Source organism: Dendropsophus ebraccatus, chromosome 7, assembly GCF_027789765.1.
Source record: "Dendropsophus ebraccatus isolate aDenEbr1 chromosome 7, aDenEbr1.pat, whole genome shotgun sequence".
In the NCBI taxonomy this organism is placed as follows: Eukaryota; Metazoa; Chordata; class Amphibia; order Anura; family Hylidae; genus Dendropsophus; species Dendropsophus ebraccatus.
This window is the reverse complement of record NC_091460.1, coordinates 64,245,600-64,259,144: the sequence shown is the minus strand read 5'-3', so window position 1 is coordinate 64,259,144 and position 13,545 is coordinate 64,245,600. Positions and strand designations below refer to the sequence as shown.

The 13,545-nt window shown below is 40.5% G+C and overlaps 1 protein-coding gene across 1 annotated transcript in view; it reads left to right on the top strand.

The window, feature by feature from the left end:
* SGCZ (sarcoglycan zeta) overlaps nt 1–13,545 on the top strand; it is a 656,134-nt gene that overhangs the window by 277,219 nt on the left and 365,370 nt on the right. The window contains exon 3 of the mRNA XM_069976548.1: nt 11,865–11,937. The gene's annotated coding sequence lies outside the window, so the exon portion shown is untranslated. The remainder of the gene's footprint in view (nt 1–11,864; nt 11,938–13,545) is intronic.

Here is a 13,545-nt window from a genome sequence, read left to right as displayed (position 1 = left end):
CAGGGAGATTACTGCTGAGGAAGGGGGTAACTGCATGGGGAATACATACCGGGGGGGGGGGGGGATTGCCTTCACAGAGAGGTTTAAATACTAGATAAAAGCATAGAGGGGAGTCAAACTTCTGTATAAAGGCACAGAGGGCCCTAACTACTACTACATGGAAACAGAGAGAAATAATAACTATATTAGGGCACGGAGAAGCTGAATTTCAACATGAAGGTACAGAGGGGCGTGACTACTATATGGGGGTGCACAGGGAGGAACTAGGGGAAATCATCTTGAACTGGAACTGCATGGGACAATTTATTGTTATTACCCAAGATTTGTACTATATATTTACTGCTTTGGTACTGTGGGTATCCTCTTCGGGTGTTGCTAATTTGGTCACTGACCATCAGCTATGGTGTAATCCTCATGGTGCCCAATAGATATTAGACAGATAGATATGAGATAAAGAGATAGAAGAATGGATGGATGGATGGCTAATTAGAAAACAGAATCAGCGCCATAGCTTCCTCTATGTTGTTTCTGGTATTACCACTACCACATTAAAGCTTTGGAGGAGAGTGGCGCTGTTTCTGGAAAAAGGCAGCTATGTTTTTGCAAAGCTGGATAGCCCCTTTAATTTTTACATGGTTATATATGTGAAATGTAGAAAGTCTTTTCCACTGTTCTCAGTCCCTGTTCACTATGAATAATGTAGTAGAAAATACCCTTTATTATTCGGAAAGCATTGTCACCTACTGAGGTTCCCTATGGGTAACAATCGGTTGGGGGCCCACTGAGACTCACTCGCCCCCCCTAGGCTGAAGCCCTAGCTATGCCCCTGAGTTAACGCCTTCCTCACAGCTGTGCATGCAATTTACCTGACACAGTGACATCTAGTGGAAATAAATAAATAGTGCAGGCACAAGTATAAAAATACAGTTACTTATAGGGAATATGTTTTAGAGTGTAGAGAATTACAGGTGGGCAGAAAACATCAAATACCACACCCGCTCTGGGACACTGCATAATGAGTCAAATCTTGTGGCCAGACAGAGACAGAGTGGTGTCAGGGCCGTGTTAACAAACATTATTAACCCCCGGGCAAAGCTGTGAACGGCCCCTCACCCGCTTACTAGGCTTGATCAAGCGGAAAAAGCTAGGTTCAATCGAACTCAAACCTAGCCAGACCTTCCGCACTTAACTGCTCATGCCTTCCTGGTCCGTGTGAAGGAGGAGACAGCCCGGGGACCGCCTGGAATTCCGAGATACAGCCTATTACCTAGGCTGAATCCCGGAATTCCAGGCAGTCCCCGGGATGTCTCTTCTTCTGCATGGACCGGGAAGGCATCAGGAATCAAAAGCAGAAGGTCTGGCTAGGTTCGAGTTTGATCAATTCTAGCTTTCTCCGCTGTTCGATCAAGCCTACTGCTGACAAAACCCCACTGTACCTTGAAAAACATGGCTCATACATATATACAACATACAAACTTTATATGTGAGCTATGTTGTTGCCCCTCTGATTGTATGTATGTACGAGCCATGTTGAGTTGCCCCTCTCTATATATATGAGCCATGTTGTGTTGTCCCTCTCTGTATATATATGAGCCATGTTGTGTTGTCCCTCTCTGTAAATATCATATATACAAAGGGGCAACACAACATGGCTTATATGTAATATATGAACCATGTTGTTGCCCCTCTGTATTTATGAGCCATGTTGTATCCCTGTCAATTGTATAATACAGTATACAGGGACCCTATTATATTTGAGCCATGTTCTTTCCCTGAATGCTGTATAACAAATAATACAGGGACCGTATTATGGCTACTACAGGGGGAGCAGTGGTGGTGGTGGGGGGGCTGCTGACTCTTAACAGAGAGAGGAGCGGTGGAGGGAGTTCTGCATGCTGCCTCTAAAGAAAGGGGGGGCCCTGTGGTGACCGGAGGGCATGTGGGGGGCAGGACTGTTGGTGATAGAGACACTGGGGAAAGGAGGATGAAGATGCTTAGAGATGTCCCTGCATGCAGAGGGTCATCCATTTTTCAAGGATAACTCCTTTAGGATAGATTCACACATAACAAGTTCTCAGTGGATTTCATGCTGTACATATTGCAGAAAATCCACTACAATACCATCAGAGTCTATAGCCCTGAATTGTAGCGACAGCTTTCTTTAACTACTACTATGCCGGGTCAGTAATGGGTAAAAAAATAGAAACCATGATTACCCACATGCTTCTTTGGGTCCCAGCTCACTCAAAGTCCACTCAGCCAATCACTAACTGTGGCAGGACAGAGCAGTAATTGGTTAAAAAGGCATAGTGTATTTATTATTTTTACGGCAAAGAAGTAGTAAAAGAAAGCTGCCACTACATTCTCGCAGCAGAGTTAAAATGCACTGAGAATGCAGGGCTATAGACCTTTATTGTAATGAGTATTGCAGCAGGTTTGCTGCAATATGTGCAGCGTGAAATCTGCTGCAAACTTGTTACGTGTGAATCTACCTTTAAGGCCAAAGTTGGTTTAGCCCCTAAAGGGGTATCTGTAATACCTCCTGGCATTACTCCTGCAACACCACTTGGCAATACTCATTGCAATTACTTTTTTTTTTTTTTACAGTTTACACAAGGTTTGTAATTACTATTGAACAAGCCCACTATAATTAACATTGGTAGTGATTAGTGCTTTATATGCTTTCAACCACTACCAATGTCTATTACACTACACACACAAAAAGTGCTATAGAGTAGAAGTGGGGGTGTTTGGGGAATAGACACAGGGCTGAGGGAGTGTTGGGGATTGGGGACGGGGGAAGGAGAAGGAGTGAGACACTAGGCTGTGGTGCCGGTGAGTGACAGCAACAGCTACTCTAGCCCAGGGGAAAGATGCTCCTAAAGTTCCTATTTATCTTGCAGCAGGCCACGGAGGAAGTGAGTGCACCCACTACTTCAGCCCTGGGCTGGAGCAGTTGGTGCCATTGCTGCCACTCACCGCCTCCTCAGCCTGAGCAGTTAAGAACTTTAGGGGCATTTTTCTCCCCGGGCTGCAGTAGTGGGTGCCGTTGCCATCGCTCACTACTTTGGGGCCTGCTGCAGAATAAATATGAACTTTAGAAGCAACTTTCTCCATGGCTGGAGCTGCAACAGAAGAGCTCCTTTTTCTAAGGTCTTCCTGGTAGAAGCTGCAGACATTGTCACACAGTGGAGACAGTACAATGGGCACACACCATTGCCCCTGCTGCTGCCCTCACACACAACTGCCACTAGGTGAAAGTGGTCATGCAGGGGGGCTAGGAGATGAGGGGTGGAAGGGGAGTGCTTAGGGGCACAACACAGTGCTTCATGTACAATGAAAAAGGAAGGTTCTGTCAGTTGGCCACGTGTCCTCCATCTCTTCAGTAGGCAGGGCTAGAAGTGCTTACTTTGCCCATTTAACGGAGGACAGACATGTGATCCCCAATACGGAAGGTGGGGGCCAGGAGAAAGGAAGGAGTCGAAGAGGACATTCAATGATCATATGCATCTAGAGGGGATGTGTACAAATAAAAAGCAGCAAAATGGTGTAGAAGCCATAATAAATTGATTTTAGGAAGATGGAAAGCTATGGGTGGGCTATTAATTAATGCAAAAATGATTTTTGGTGGAATACCCCTTTAAAGGGTTAAGCAACATTGTCTGATAATCTTCAATAACTTTTCAATAACATTAAGAAATAGCATTCATTTTGCATCTATATTGCATATATATTCAATTTGTATGTTACACAGAAAAACATTACTTCCTAAAACACTACAATTAAGTACAGTTTAAATTTCACCACAAAAAAAAAGTTTAAATTGGCTAACATTAACATATGTGTCACTAAATAATTTTATATTAAACTATTCTCATTGCATAAATTTGATGGAGAGAACTTTTGATTATCTCACTTTTGCCCGAAAGGCAAATTTATATTTTTAGCAAACTTGCCAAAATTAGTCTTTGAGAAAATCCATGAAATACATTCTAAACTGTACAATAGCTGAAGGCCTACATCTAGATTTTACTGTCTTGTTAAAGTAAGGGAGTATCCATAGCAACAGATAATTAGCATTCTAGGTTGCTTGACATTGTGCTATCAGAGATTCCTGTTAAACTTGGTCAGTGTTCTGGGGTAAGCTGCAGTAATATATTTCTTTGCACTGAAGCTAGATAAAGCTTATTTTTATTTACAAGGACCACATGTGTGGCTACAGTCGGGTTCTAATACATTTGCTCTTTTCTTAAAAGATGAATAAATAAATTCATATTTCAGAAGATTTATTTGAATCCAAGGATAAACAAAATAAAATAGTGCGTAAAAATGCTTATTCCATATGAAAGTGTCTGTAAACAATATAATGTGGTCACACATTGCACCAAAAAAAGTGTATGGGGGGACATGTATCATGTGGCGTATCTTTTTTGTTCGGTGGAAAGAGCCGATTTGCGAATATTGTATCCGCAAATCGGCCGTTTTGCGAATAAAATATTTGCAAATCGTCTCTTTCCGGCGGGTACGCCAGGGGGGTGGGGAGGGGGTGTGGAGGGGGCGGAACAGGGGCGCGATTCAGCATTTTTTTCACTTAAAGATACGCTGAAAACCTACTCCAGCCCTCAGCTGGCGTAGGTTTTCGGCTGTGCGCAACAGAGCGCACGGGATTTATGTAGAGGCAGTCCGCCTCTACATAAATCTCCGTAGCGCCGGAGATGCGGGGACATTTTTAAGTCCGGCGTAAAAAACGTCGGACTTAATAAATGTCCCCCTATGTTGGTAAACATGCATGAACAAAAAAAAAGTGCTGAGAAAAAAAGTTGAGAGATTTCCTTTTTAAGAAAAAATCCTGGTCCTTTCATATTAGAAAGTATGGGGTCAATAAAGAAGGATATTAATGTTTGCTTTTTTAATTTTTTTTCTCCTCCCCCTTCTAAGAGCTATAACTCTTTTATTTTTCCATCTACAGGAAGGGCTTGTTTTTTTCAGGAACTTGTGTCATTTGCTATAGCTCTTTTGAATCTAGTATTAAATGTGTGACGGAATCCCCAAATATTGTTAGGGTGAAATTTGAATGCAATTTTGTAATTTCTAGGGGATTCTGCCATCTACGGTAAAACTGACATGTTACCTTTATTCTATCCTTTAGTCTTTATACAATGATAGTCATGTTTACATAGCTTTTCCAATGTTTTACTCTTTTTTTTTTTAACAGTACTTTTTACAATTATAATTAAAATTGTCCTATTGTGACTCTTAATTTTTTGTACTAGATCTGTAGTTTGTGTAGTTCAGATGTTTATATATATAATATATATGTACAGTGGTACCTTGGTTTAAGAGTACCTTGGTTTAAGAGCGTTTTGGTTTAAGAGCTCACAGTTTTTCAAAATTGTGACTTGGTTTAAGAGCATTGCTTTGGTTTAAGAGCTCCCTGTACTGGATGGAAGGGGGGGGGGAGGAGCAGCATGGTCTGCATAGCAGGGTCTACAGTACTGTATTCTGACCCAGGAAGTCTCCCTCACCTTCCAAATCATAGCAGATCCACTTCATGCTGGGGCTTACATCAGGGGACAGGACTGTGGAGGTAATCTCTCCATAGCTGTAACCCCTCTCTTCCTGGACGGAGAGTGCTGCATGTATGTGCCCACATCTGCCCTGCTCATTCCTTCATGCACCCTGCAGTCTCTGTCAGCCCTTGTGTTTCCCATCCTCTCCATTACTGTACAGTAACTTATAATATCACATATTCTGCTGTTTCCGAATGTTTGTTTCATCTGTTTTACATGTTATTCAGAATAATAAATGATTATTTTTGGGGTAAGGAACCAATTGTCTGCATTTCTATGATTTATTATGGGAAAATTTGCTTTGGTTTAAGAGTGGATTTGGATTACAAGCACGGTCCCAGAATGAATTATGCTCGTAATCCAAGCACCACTGCACCACCTACATATTTTATAATATAAATATATATAGATAGATAGATAGATAGATATAGATATATTAAAAATCATCAATCCTGGGCTTGTTTTTTTTTTCTTTGTTCCTGAGCTCGCTTTATAGAGTCTCCTGGACCCTATAGCGCAGGGCAAAGGGTACAAAGGGTAGGTCAGGGTAAGCAATGGCCTTGGGCGCCATCTCCTGGTGATATACAGGGGGCGCAATGTATGCTCAAGTAAAAATTCCCCCAACCTACCTCATCCATGGCAGCATCCCTTCTCCGCTCTGCCCCACAGCTGCTGAAGACTCTAGCCCAGCGGTGGCAGGCATCTGCTTCTCCTCCTCTCTTCTCTTTGGCTCCGAAGCTGAAGAAGATCCTCTGACCAATGTCACATGACCTCCGGAGCCAATCAGGAGAGGGGAGAAGTGCAACTGTAGTGGCAGATACCCCAACCCCTGCCCCCTTCCGATAGAGACAGATGAGGAGTATCCTCCGCTCCCAGACAGTGTCCTCTTCCACAGCTACTGCTTTGTGGGTGAGTATATGTATGTGTGTATGTGTGTGTGTGTGTGTGTGTGTGTGTGTGTGTGTGTGTTTGTGCTTGCTGATGGAGTGTGTGTGTGTGTGTGTGTGTGTGGCTGAGGTACTCCCAGCATGACTTGTGTGTCAGAGGTAGAACTACAGCCCCCAGCATGCTTGTGCGTGGCTAAAGTACTACCAACAGGACCTGTGTGGCAGAGGTAGAACTACAGCTCCCAGCATGACTTGTGTGGCAGAGATAGAACTACAGCTCCCAGCATGACTTGTGTGGCAGAGGTAGAACTACAGCTCTCAGCATGACTTGTGTGGCAGAGGTAGAACTATAGCTCCCAGCATGACCTGTTTTGTTGAGGTAAAACAACTGTTCCCAGCATGCTCATGTGTGGCTAAAGTACTCCCATAATGACCTGTGTGGTTGAGGTAGAACTACAGCTCCCAGCATGCTCATGTGTGGTTGAGGTAGAACTACAGCTCCCAGCATGCACATGTGTGGCTGATGTAGAACTACAGCTTCCAGCATGTTCCTGTGTGGCTGAGGAAGAACTACAATTCCCAGCATGCTCCTGTTTGGCTGTGATAGAACTACAACTCCACCATCCTAAGCCTCCCTCAATGCTCCTCCCCTGGACCAGAGACAGATGAGCAGTATGAGCCTCCATTTCACCTCCTCCTCATGGGCAGAGACAGTGTCATTCTCCAGTGGCAATGGCTCCCTGTGGACCAGATATAGCAGCATATATCTGCCCTCCACCACTCTAAGGCATAGTGAACTGTCCCTGTGTGTACAACGTTTGGGGACCCCTGCTATACACTATGTGGGGGCAGCCAGGAGGCTATTTGCTTTCTTTGCCTGGGGCACCAAAACTCCTTGTCCCGGCCCTGCTATAACGTACCAGTATGTCATAGGTTGTTTGGAAAAGGGCTGCCATGCTGTGCTGGTACTGTACGTCATGATTCATCTAGGGGTCAATGTTTATGCACCTTTAGAAGTATCAGTACTGTACATGACCAGTAAAAAGCCATAGCAAAATTCCCCAGATAAAGAAGAGATCGATTTGTAGACAGATGTTTTAGGGTTCCGGCCCCTGATCAGTATAGCGCATGGTCCTTGGTGGCTCCTGGGAGGCCTATGTCCTCGGACTAAAGAGGTAATCTTTCCCCTAATGATAACACTGTAAAAGGGGTATGCAGATTTATGTTCATGCTCCACTGAGAATTGAGCAAAGGAGGAGAATATGCAAAGCCATATTGATGCCATTTTTTGAAGGTAACTTTTCCTTTAAGGCAATATTTATGTCCTTCAACCCTTTAAGGACCACATTTAAATTTTTTCAATTTAACTTTTTCTTCCTTGTGTTTAAAAGACCATACTGTACTTTGATATATATATTTTTTTTCACCTACAGAACTATGTGAGGTCTAATGAGGTCAGTCTTTCTGTTTGAAGAATGAGTCCATAAGTTTTTAGTTTTTCATAGAATTTGTGATTTTGACTACATTTAACCCTTAGGCGACCCTGGACGTACCCATACGTCCAAGACCGCCTCCATGTGTTCAGAGCGGGGACGCGGGTGCTGCTCGTAGCCCAGGACAGCGGCTATTAGCGGGCATGGTCCGATCGTCCAGAAAAACTGTAATAAAAAGCAATCAAAAAGTCGCATATGCGCAATCAAGATACCGATAGAAAGAGCACATCATGGCGCAAAAAATGACACATCACACAGCTCCATAGACCAAAGGATAAAAGCGCTATAAGCCTGGGAATGGAGAGATTTTAAGGAACATATATTTGTTAACAATGGTTTGAATTTTTTACAGGCCATCAGATACAATAAAAGTTATACATGTTACATATCGTTGTAATCGTAAATACTTGAGGACATATATAACAAGTCAGTTTTACCCCATGGCGAATGGTGTAAAAACAAAAAAAATAAATAAAATAAAATAAAAGAAATGCAAACGAAAATGCAAAGATTGAAATTGGCCTGGTCCTCTAAGGGTTAAAGGGAACATTTCATTTTAGTCACAAATGGATGGGGGACTCTTCTGTCTTTGCCCCTCACAGTCCTACATGAAATGTTTATAGGTATGTTTATAGAGAGTTAGGTGTCAAGAAGACAAATCAAACAAATGGCGCTATCTTCATGTTTCCCCTATACGTTTTAATTATATATGATAACTAAAGATTGCACAGATTACATCTAAAAAGAAGACACACTATTGCATATACAGCCAGTTACATAATCAGTGCATTCACTTTTTAAGTAGAACTATTTGAAACATACTTACTGTATTATGCATGATATCCTTGGAACTGACAAAATAATGTGTTAATGCATCAAGTTTAACCCCTTAAGGTCAAAGCCTATTTTCGTTTTTGCGCTTTTGCTTATTCCATTTTAAGTTTAAAAGTCCATAGCGCTTGCATTTTTTCACCTAGAGACGTATATGAGCGCTTATATTTTGCTAAACCAATTGTACTTTGCAATGACAGGCATTATTTTTCCATAACATATGCTGAGAAACCGGAAAAAAATCATTTGCGCTGTCAAATTGAAAAAAAAAACGAATTTGTTTTGATTTCGGGGAGTTTTGCATTTACGCCGTCCGTCCTATGGTAAAACTGACTTGTTATGCATGTTCCTCAAGTCGTTACGATTACTATGATATATAACATGTATAACTTATATTGTATCGGATGGCCTGTAAAAAATTCAAACCATTGTTAACAAATATACGTTCCTTAAAATCCCTCCATTCCCAGGCTTATAGCGCTTTTATCCTTTGGTCTATGGGGCTGTTTGAGGTGTCAGTTTTTGCGCCATGATGTGTTCTTTCTATCGGTACCTTGATTGTGCATATACGACTTTTTGATCGTTTTTTATTACATTTTTTCTGGATTTGATGCGACCAAAAGTGCGCAATTTTGCACTTTGGAATTTTTTTGCGCTGACGCCGTTTACCGTGCGAGATCAGGAATGTGATTAATTAATAGTTCGGGCGATTACGCGCGCGGCGATACTAAATATGTTTATTTTTTATTTATTAATTTATATTTATAAAATGGGAAAAGGGGGGTGATTTGGACTTTTGTTAGGGGAGGGGATTTTTTATTAATAAAAACACTTTTTAACTTTTTTTTTTACTGTAACTAGAAGCCCCCCTGGGGGACTTGTATATAGACAGCACTGATCTCTCATAGAGATCAATGCTGTGTATATACACAGCAAAGATCGATTAGATCGGTCATAGATTACTATGGCCTGCTGCAGGCCATAGCAATCTATTGCCGAGCTGGGATCAGCGTCATTCCGATGCTGAGGCCCGGCACGGGCAGAAGAACGGATCTCCCCCCCGCGATCGCATCGCGGGGGGGAGATCCGTCCCACTAGACACCAGGGATGTGTTTACCTAAGCCTCTAAGTGCAGCTGTCAGGTTTGACAGCTGCACTTAGAGGCTTAATTAGCCGGCGCGGCAACGGGACCCGCGCCGGCTAATAGAGGCACTGCCCGGCTGCACGTGTCAGCCGGGATCAGCGCGGCGGGACCCCACTCTGAACACCCCGAGCGGCACCATGACGTATCAGATACGTCATGGGTCGCTAAGGGGTTAATAGATGGTATAAACAATTAATATGTAATTCTGCAACCTTGCTTTTCATATTCCTCAGAATTGTGCTGACATAAACAGCTGCTTAGTTTCAAGGTTTACTGATTACTACAAAAGAACTAAATAGTCAAACAGAATTACAGGTCAACCATGTATTGGGTTTCTGTATTGCCATTTTATGGTCCAGTCTGTTTACATTCTATATGCAATTTCCTCCTGCATACATTTTCTTTATTACAAAAGGAAATGGTGAAGGAAACTAGATTTTGTTAGGCTTTATTAATAAGCTTTTTTTAGTCTAGATATCAATCAATGAGACATAATATAAAATACTTTTAATACATTTTTTCTAATTTACTGTGTGCAGCTTCAAGTCTGTAAAGTAAATGCATATGCCCATATAGAAGTAGCACATAGGAGTGATGCTAATCATTATTGTCACCCTTACTGATTCCTCTAAACCCAATAAAAAGCATCTAAATAACATGATTAAATTACAACCTGTTTTATTGTATTAAGGTTATTAACTTAAAAAAGAAAAAAGTCAAGGCAAAATCTGCTAAACAGTCTTTACCTATTTATTGCAGTTTCAGAAAATTGTATCTAAATAAAATATCACCCCAAGATGTATAACATAATAAAATAGTGTCATCATTAACCCTTTCATGACCCGGCATAAATGGCCAGGCCAATTTCCATTTTTGCATTTTCATATTTTCCTCTTCACCTTCTAAGAGCTATAGCACTGTTATTTTATGTACAGGGTTTTCAGGAACATGTGTATTTTGTAATGGCACATTTATATCTTTATTTTATAGGTCACTATGAACACAGCAATATTAATTTTTTTCAGTAAAACTTTTTTGGGGCAAATAAATATAACTAAAGTGAAATAGAAATATTTTTTCACCTACAGGACAGTATGGGGTGTCATTTTTTGCACCATGACCTCTATTTTTTTTAGCATCATTTCTGTGTAGTATGGACAGTTTTATCACTTTTTATTTCGCATTATAATGTTCATAAAAATCTGCAATCCTGGAGTTTTTTTCCTCTTTTCATTTACGCTGTTTATTATACACTGAGAACACTATTGTTATATTTTAATATGTTGGAAAATTACACACTCTACGGTATATAACATGCTTATTTATTTTTTCATGTTTTATGCATATAATGGGAAAGGGAGGGCAATTTGAACATTTATTGTAATGTTTTTAAAAACTTTTTTCACTTTTCATTTTGTAAAAGATTTTTTTCTTCTTCACTTTTTAAGTCCCCTTGGCCTTAGCATAGCATTGACCAGTGTAATTTGTGATCTTCTCATAGATCCTGACAGAGGGACCCCGCAATCCTCTTACAGGGGTCCTGATCTGTAAGTGTCAGGAGGTAAGAAAATTTAGTCACAGATTCATAGATTCAGCCTGAATCTGTGGACTTAGGAGGCATGAGGTGGGACTCTGAAGAGGGATTTGAAAGCGGGTAAGTGGATTTTGCCCTGTCATGGCGTGAGGTAGTGGGGCACTTGTCCAGGATAGTTGGGAACTGCGGCATACCTATTCTCCATCTCTGTCAGTGACAAAATGTGACATTGATGTGGCACTGACAGTAACTAGGACTTATTTTTGGAGTTTTTTTTTTTTTATAACAATAGTTTTTACATTTGCAAACACTAATGCATTACAATATGTTTTTTCCCCCTGGAATATTCAATGCTATTTTGATCCTTGTCCATCATCTAACATTTTGTCTCCTTATATTTTGTAGGGTGGTGGCTGAAGCATAACTTGAAGACAAAGTACATTGGGGGGGATATCTGAGCCATTACCAATGTACTGAGGTAGGAGCATATCTGTTTAATAACAGATATCACATTTTTCCTTACAAACTGAAAGGAGTGTTAGAACTGTGGCTATACAATGAAACCTGGGCAATGTTGCATTTCTAAAAGATTATCACACTATGTTCTGCTGATCAGCCTTATCGCTAGTTAACACTACAAGCCTTTGATCACACTGGGAGATACCAGTGCACATTGTTATTGTTTTCCCATGTAGATTATTTTAAGAATACATTTTATGTGAATTATTCATGCAGACAGTATGGCTGTATGCATAATTTGCATCTACTTGTATTGTATGTATTGAAACACACCATTGAAGTCAAGGTTTCATGTATTTTCTGAAGTACAAAACAAACAAAGGTAAATGCAGGTTTTGGCGTAAATGAATCTGATGGGAATATTATCATGAAGTAACAGATCTTAAACAGCCATTTCTTTATATTATTTATTTATTTGCTGCTCTTACTGTACTTTCCCGTCTTTTATAAAGGTCTTTTTAGTATGTGTGTCACAGAGCGGAATAGGCATTAGAGAATTTATACAAATGCTTAATCATTTGCATTGTTATACACGGCTTGACTGCTGAGAGCAGAATAACCTTGTGGAATAAAACTATTGTCAAAAAGCAACTTTATATGGCTACCTCTAGAGTAAGTACCGTAATCTCAGCAACCATGTAATTATCTTCCCCATTTTGAACCTGTGCGGGGGAAAAAAAAGATTTATAACTGATATTTTTCTGCTTGTTTTAGAATTGCTATCCCTTTTATCTCTTTAGCAAAGTCTAAAGTACCCCTGTCATTTACAGATAATGATATATGTATAGAAACGCCATCCCTAAGTAATGCCTGTGTTGTCTTACTGCCATCATCTTATCTCTGTTTACCTTGTCTGTGTGGTTATACTGTATACTTACTGCATCTTAAATTTACCTTGATGTCTCTGAGGATTCTAGCATTTGATCCACTTTCTATCATACTTGATATACAGAAGGTGAAGGAAAAGGTGAGAGCTGAAGTTATGCTATCAGAATATTTTTGACTTCATGTTCTCGGTTTATTTTTAATTGATGTCCTTTACAAGAAACTTTACTCTCAAACTTGCTAAATATTGTGTTTGATCGCATTTATTTTGTAGTAGCAAAGAATTATGGGAGAATGCATAAAAAATCAATTACAGGGAAAATGCTGCATTCCTTTGCATATTAAAACGTTAGAATTAACATTACAGTCACTCACTCTATAAGTGGGAAATCCTAAACTAATGTTAATATATTCAGTGTATTAAAAAAAAAAATGGAACACTATGGAAATTTTGAGAATTCATTATTTAAAAAAATGATGTTCCGCTAAGGGATAGCTATTTCTAGTTAAAGGTAATCTTGCAGATGGCATCACATACTGTAATTGTCACATGACCAGTGTCAGAACAGGTCAGAGTGCACACAGGTGATTCAGAGACAAGTGCAGCCCTGACACTGCCCCGCGACCACTTTCCCTGCCTACTTGCCTCAACGTGACCAAAGTGACACGGGATTGCTTGGAAACATTCCCTATGCTAATATAGGTGAAACAGGACACAAGACAATTACGCGACAAGGACAAA